The 7355-nt window shown below is 44.3% G+C and overlaps 3 non-coding genes across 3 annotated transcripts; 2 read left to right on the forward strand and 1 right to left on the reverse strand.

Annotated features, from left to right (window-relative positions):
• On the reverse strand, positions 1-73 carry trnak-cuu (transfer RNA lysine (anticodon CUU)). Its single transcript has one exon. It is a non-coding gene; the product is annotated as a tRNA-Lys (tRNA).
• A 698-nt stretch (positions 74-771) lies between these two features.
• trnas-uga (transfer RNA serine (anticodon UGA)) lies at positions 772-853 on the forward strand. Its single transcript has one exon. It is a non-coding gene; the product is annotated as a tRNA-Ser (tRNA).
• Positions 854-6024: 5171 nt separating this feature from the next.
• trnas-gcu (transfer RNA serine (anticodon GCU)) lies at positions 6025-6106 on the forward strand. Its single transcript has one exon. It is a non-coding gene; the product is annotated as a tRNA-Ser (tRNA).
• The last annotated feature ends 1249 nt before the right edge of the window (positions 6107-7355 follow it).

The following is a 7355-nucleotide window of genomic DNA, read 5'->3' on the forward strand; positions in this document are numbered from 1 at the left end:
CGCCCAACGTGGGGCTCGAACCCACGACCCTGGGATTAAGAGTCCCATGCTCTACCGACTGAGCTAGCCGGGCTGCTGGTGCACTGTCTATTAAACCTCTTATTGAAGAGAGTTGCTGCGGTGCTCATTCGGAAGGTCAGTGCTGACTTGTTGGGCCGAATGGCCTACTTCTGAGCTGGATATTCTACGATTCTGTGATACAAGCATGTTGATGCGGTGAAGACGTTCTGCCCACTCCTGATACCATGTAGGAATGCTGGTCTCTCAATGACTGACGACCAATGACATGTAATAAAAAATAACTGACTTAATAATTGAGCAGCACCTCCTGGCTTGTGCTCTGACCGCGATCCGGGGAACTGCCGAAATCCCGACACGTGACCATTTTAGTTGCGTCATCAGGTGACCGTTCGGCCTGCACAGGTCTCCTTCTGTGCTGTAATTTCTAGATTTCATCATTTAAATTTTCTTCCAGACTGTAAAGTGTGGTCCTGTTCCATTTGAATTTCTAATATATTTCCAATGTAACTGATGTTGTTCCACAATCTATTTAATCGGTGGAATTGTGCGTTTAGGGAGCTGAGGTTTTCGAGTCTCTCAAGGCCTCTCTCCAAATCCAATGGTCATTTTCCACGAAGATTCAACCCCTCCTCACATAAACACCGGGGCCCCGTTGATCGTTTGAATGCAATAACTTCCTGGAGTGATTCCAGGCTGGTTTTAGAATGTATTCTATCGACCAAATTACTAATGAATGGCACACTAGACACAGCTGCGATGGCCGAGTGGTTAAGGCGTTAGACTTGAAATCCCTTGGGGCTTCCCCGCGCTGGTTCGAACTCTGCTCGCAGCGACTGTGTTTCGAAGTGTTTGCTAAACTCCCCGCGCAAGCCACTGACTCGAGAATGAATTGGAATGTTTGTAAATGAACGGTTTGAGTCAGTCAGATGTTCAGCATTTGTTTTGGAAACTGAACGAAATATAAAGAAGCTCGCACTCAAAACAACAATCAATAAATAATAACGTTTCCTGCAACGCTTGGAAGGAGAAGCAGCAACGGCAGCGAATGGAAACGTGGTTCGGTTTCATTCAGCTGAATGTTTTTTGGGGTAAAAAGATCGTGTTAGAAATGGAACATATTTTATCTCTCTATCTGTTTCTTTGTTTCTTTCTCTCTCCCTCACTCACTGTTTTTGTGCTTCTCCGGGGACTGATTGGATACAGTGAAACTCAGCCCTATTTCATCCCAACTCTTTTGGACGAATACATCCTGGCGATGGGCGGTCCTGAATCAGTGGAAGAATCGACAAACTATTCCATTCTTGACTCTGTGAGAAGTTCCATTCCTGGTTGTGAGGTGGTTCTGGGATAAAGGGATCGAGAGAGAACGAAGTGACTGCAGTCTGACTCTTACTCTGAAAACCAGTTAGTGCGCCCTTGTACAAAGTGGATGTGTCTGAGAACAGGAGGAAAGCAGATCATGGGCCTGTGATTGATTTTATTGAGCCAGACCTTGAAAAGTGAAGCAAACTTCTAACTAGTCGGTGCCTGTCTGAGAACTGGTAAGGAATTACGGCTGATATTGAAACGGTTCATCTTTAATTAGTTACAGCAAATCGATTCTTTCAGAGGTCATGGTGTATTGTTTTCAGAGTCACTGTCATAGTTTCTTAAAATGTGATTTGTGCTTGTTTTTGTTTTGTTCAGTAATTTGGGGAATCTATTTGGAGCGGGTGCAGTTGGTCAGTATCTGTGCCTCTTGCTTGGCAGCTCCCCGGGAAGCAGCAGCTCCATTCCTATCGAGATCTGTGGACACAATCAGGAGACCCAAACTATTGCGCACTGCTGCCATCTCCTGGCTGAAAGCAAGTTGTGCAACAAGTTAACGAGGTATTCGTGATACGTTTCAATTGGAGCAAAATAACATTAACATGGTTAATATTATCACTGTAGTAATCACATTTAAATCCCCAGATATCTGATTTCTGACTGAGCGATCTGTTCATTCCGATTTATCGGAAAATGAAGGATTCCCATTACAGTCGTATTGGTTACAAGAATATCCAATCTCTGATTTAATACATTCTCCCGCTTCATTGTTTGTGTATTCGTTCTATAAATACAGGCAAAGCTTGAAGAAATCAGTAACAGAGTAATCAATGTTCCCGGAGAGATGAAACTGCCGCCCCGAACTTCATTTTATGAAGGTGATTCCAGTCACTCCCCACTTTCCCATCAGAACAACGTCACAGAAGAAATCACATCCCCTTCACAGAATAACCATTCAGCACGAAAGTAAATTATCTGAACTATGCTGACCAGAATCAGTGTGCTCAAACGTGTGTTCTTGTTGAAAGAAAAAATGAGGAAGTGAATAGCTGTGTGGCTACCGCAGGGCAGTACTGTTGTAGCTCCTGGTTTAAGGAGCAGAGTGCCGCAGCCGAAGCGTGCTGGGCCATTAGCACGAGGTCGAGGAATCGAGGCTATTCTCTGCTATTTACATTCTACCTCACAGCAAAAGTAAACATAACGCACTTTCCTGTTTGCTTTGCAGCAAATACCTTTCAGAATCCTTCTTGCAGTCTCGTCCCAGGAATGAAGGAGACAGCATGACACAGTACAACATTGCATAGCTCACACAGAGGGAACCACAGATAAAATGCTTTAAAGTCTCTGCTCAATTGATCCTCAAGATAAACACTTCCAAATTCCACCAATTCCATTGGGAAATGCATGAATATAGATTGTTTAAATTTTACATACTCCTAACACCTCTCCGTCCACCCGATCACATTCTATCACCGACAGTTCATGTGAATCTCCCCCGCTCTGTTGCGGTTCTGTGTCGTGGCCAGTATATGTCAACACACTGTGGTAGAGCGAAGTTCACAGATTAGAGTGAGACACAACTGATAAAAATTGTTTTTGTTCTATTAAAGTTGGGACGGCGGGATTTCGAAGAAGATAATATGTGGTGATGATCTTTTCTTATATTTTGGTTGTGTTGAATCCGTCAACATGTTGTATGTGGGAGTGAGGTGCATTCTCTCTGCCCTTCTCTGGTCCCGTTTGTAAATGGGGGATTCCTGTCACTCTCGGGTAATGTGTGAGAGTGTAAGAGACATTCTGAACCTGTCAGTCTTCGTCACTATATGTGCCTCTGGATACGTTGTCAATGGAACCGCACCGTGACACCAGTTCTTCGGCTACCCACAGTACAGTTGAGGTTACCGGGATGACGTCTCCCATAATTCTCCTCACCCACCACTCCAGAATGAACTTCCTCCTGTTTGTAGACTGGAGGGGTTCTTTGGCTACTTGCCTGTAATAAGATCGCATATTAAAATTCCATTGAAGTAAATGAGTTGTATCATGTGGTTAAGGAGACGCACAATAATCCATTGTACTCTGCGCACGTGGATTCAAATCCCATCCTCGTCTGTAATGTGTCTGTTGTGTCTCTGTTTGGTCCACTTCATGAGCATGAAGTACAAATGCTGTGATTTTTTGCTTTGGTTCACGGGCTTGGCGGGTGGTGAATTCGACGAACACTGTCCATGTTGAAACCACATTATAAAAAGGTTAGAAAGCTACTTATTTCACTCCCTGACCTAATTGCGTATAAATTCTGAGTTAGAAACAGTTCCGTCCTCTCAGTTTGAAACTCACAAAGTCGCGCAAAAAGTAAGTTCATAAAATAAAGAAGCAGACTTCAGCCATTAGACCCATCGAGTCTGCCCAGCCATTCTATTATGGCTGATATATTCCCCATCTGCGACCTACAATGTTACAGACGAAGAGGTCGATTGCGTTATCAGCAGGAACACCTTCTCCCTAGAACGCATGACCTCGGAGCGGGAGTAGGCAATTTAGCCTCCTGAGCCTAACACCTCCCATGTGATGTTGGCTGATCCCATCCTGGCCTCAACTCCACCGTCTTCCCGTTCTCCGTATCCCTTGAACTCCTTACCAATAAAATCTCTCTACCTCCTCCTTAAACTTACTCACTCTCCCTCCATCCAACGCAATCTGGGGTACCGAATTCCACGGAATCATAAACCCTTTGGGATAAGTAGTTTTTCCTCAATTCTTTTTTAAAATTGCAATCTGTTATTCTAAGAGCATGACCTCTCGTTTTAGAATGCCCCACAAGAGGAAGCAACAGCCCCACGTCAACTTTTTACATACCTTTTGGTACCTTGAACATCTCAATTAGATAATTACGCATACATTCTGAGTGAGAAACTGTGGACCAGTCTTCCTCAGTTTAAAACTCACGATGTCGCACAATAACATCCGATTCAACTATTAGATCGATGACCAGGAATCGAACTGGGACAACTGCTTGGAAGAAAACTTTGCTCACCACTCTCCCACCATCGCTGCATTTCCAATTTTGAACACCAGGTGAATAGAAGGAAGCAGATACATTCCATCAGTTCATGGATGCAAAACGAATTAAAACCTGTTGACATGTGCAGTTGTGGGACGAGGTGGCCGAGTGGTTAAGGCGATGGACTGCTAATCCATTGTACTCTACATACGTGTGTTCGAATTCCATTCTCGTTGATTTTAAATCCACTTTTCTCGGACGTGGGCCTTATTTTTCCTAGATGGATCTGCAATCACTGATGTGACAATCTATTCCAAGTTGTCAGGCCAGATTGCAGCGAGTTGGGTTAGAGGACGGAGGAACGAAGGCAGACGGGTTTGGGGCTTAACCGTTATTTGACACCAGTTCTTCTTCGGCTATCCACAGTACAGTCGAGGATACCGGGTTGACTTCTCCCATAATTACCTTCTGCCACCTCTCCTGGATGAACATCCTCCTGTTTGTGCACTGGAAGGTTGCTTCGGTCACTTGTCTGTGAGAAGGTCAGACATTAAAGTTCCATGAGGTAAGGAGTTGTACCACGTGGTTAAGGGGATGCACAAGAAACCTTTGTGCTCTGCGCACTTGAGTTCGAATCCAATCCTCGTCTGTAACGTATCTGTTGTGTCTCTGTTTGATCCACTTCATGAGGGTGACGGAAAAATGCTGTGATTTTTAGTGTTTGGGACTTGGGGTTGTGAATAATCGAACATTTTGCATATTGAAACCACTTTAGAAAATGACGAGAAAGTTACTTAATTCACTTCCCCCCATAATTGCGCACAAATTCTGAGTTGGAAACTATTTCTTTCCCTCAGTTAGAAAGTCATGAAGCCGCGCAAACGATAGATTCTTCAGATATGTGAGCAGTGTTACGCCATTCGACCCATCGAGTCTGCCCGCCATTCGATCATGACTGAAATGTTCATCATCTGCTACCTGAAATGTTACGGAACAAGAGATCGATTAAGATATCAGCCAGAACACCTCGCTCCCGAGAACACATAACATTGGAGCTGGGATGTGCAATTCAGCCTCTTGGGCGTAAAACCTTCCATGTGATCTTGCCTGATCAAACATAATGGCCTCAACACCACCGTCCTGCCCGTTCTCCAGAACACTTCAACTCATTACCAATAAAAGTCTCTCTAAGTCCTCCTTAACTTTCTCACTGTCCCTGCATCCACCACACTCTGAGGAAGTGAATTCCACAGAATTAAAACCCTTTGGGAGAAGTAGTTTTTCTTTAAATCTTTTGTAAATTTGCAGCCTCATATTCTAAGATGATGACCTCTCGTTTTAGACTGACCCACAACAGGTAACATCAACTCCACGTCTACAATATCTACACCTTTTCGCATCTTAAACACCTCACTTAGATAATCCGTATAAATTCTGAATGAGAAACAGTTGACCAGTCTTCCTCAGTTTGAAACTTAGGATGTCGCGCAAAAACATCCGATTCAACTACTACTGCGATGGCCGGGAATCGAAACGGAGCCAACGGTTTCAAAAGAAGTGATGCTCACCACTATACCACCACCACTGCAATTCCCCCTGTTGAACACCTGGTTGAATAGAAAGAGGCAAATAATTTCCATCAGTTCATGGGTGCAAAACGAATTAAGACGTATTGCCGCAAAAATTTGTGCGACGATGTGGCCGAGTGGTTAAGGTGATGGACTGCTAATCCATTGTGCTCTGCACACGTGGGTTCGAATCCAATCTTCGTCGATTTTTCGCCCATTGTTTCTCGGAAGTGGGATTCATTTTACACGATGGATCTGCAATCACTGATGTGACAAACTATTCCAAGTTGTCAGGCCACTTGCATCGAGTTGGGTTCGAGGAGGGACGAACGGAAGTACGAACGGAGGCAGACGTGTTTGGGGCTTAACCCCACATTGCCACCAATTCTTCTTCGGCTACCCACTGTGCAGTCGAGGTTACCGTATTCACTTCTCCCATTATTACCTTCTGCCACCTCTCGTGGATGAACGTCCTCCTGATTGTAAATTGGTGGGGTGCTTCGGCTACTTGTCTGTGACAAGATCAGATATTAAAGTTCCATGAAGTAAAGGGGTTGTACCACGTGGTTAAGGTGATGCACAATAATCCATTGTACTCTGCACACGTGGAATCAAATCCCATTCTTGTCTGTAACGTGTCTGTTGTATCTCTGTTTCGTCCACTTCATGAGGATATAGAAAAAAGGTTGTGAGTTTTAGCTTTTGTTTAAGGGCTTGGCGGGCGGTGAACAGTCGAACACTGTCCATGGTGAAACCAAATAATAAAAAGCTGAGAAAGTTACTTTTCACTCCCTGCCCTAATTGCGCATAAATTCTGAGTTGGAAAATGTTCCTTCCCCTCAGTTTGAAACTCACGAAGTCGCGCAAAACGTAAGTTCATAAAATATAGGAGCAGAATTAAGCCATTAGACCCATCGAGTCTGCCCCGCCATTCTATCATGGTTGATGTGTTCCTCATCTGTTACCTACAGTGTTACAGATGAAGAGGGCGATTGATCTCAGTTAGAATACGTCCTCACTATAACACATCACCTAGGAGCGGGAGAAGGCAATTTAGCCTCCTGAGCCTAACACCTTCCATGAGATCTTGGCTAATCCCATACTGGCCGCAACTCCACCCGTTCTCCATAACCCTTCCACTCAATACCAACAAAAATCTCTCGACCTCCTCCTTAAATTTATTCACTGTACCTGCATCCACCGCACTCTGGGGTAGCGAATTCCACAGAATCACAAGCCTTTAGAGGCTAGATTCACAGTATAAAATTGATCCCCTACAGTGCAGACTTTGTTTGCACTGAGTGCTGAATTTGGTGCATTTGAGTGCTATAGTGAGAGTTTGGTGACTGAGTGAGTGCTGAATTTGGTGCATTTGAGTGCTAGAGTGAAGTTTGGTGACTGAGGGAGATAGGTGAGGAGGGAGTAAGGTGCTCCTTTCATTTTCTTTCCTACAT

This window comes from Scyliorhinus torazame, chromosome 24 (genome assembly GCF_047496885.1).
Source record: "Scyliorhinus torazame isolate Kashiwa2021f chromosome 24, sScyTor2.1, whole genome shotgun sequence".
Classification (NCBI taxonomy): domain Eukaryota; kingdom Metazoa; phylum Chordata; class Chondrichthyes; order Carcharhiniformes; family Scyliorhinidae; genus Scyliorhinus; species Scyliorhinus torazame.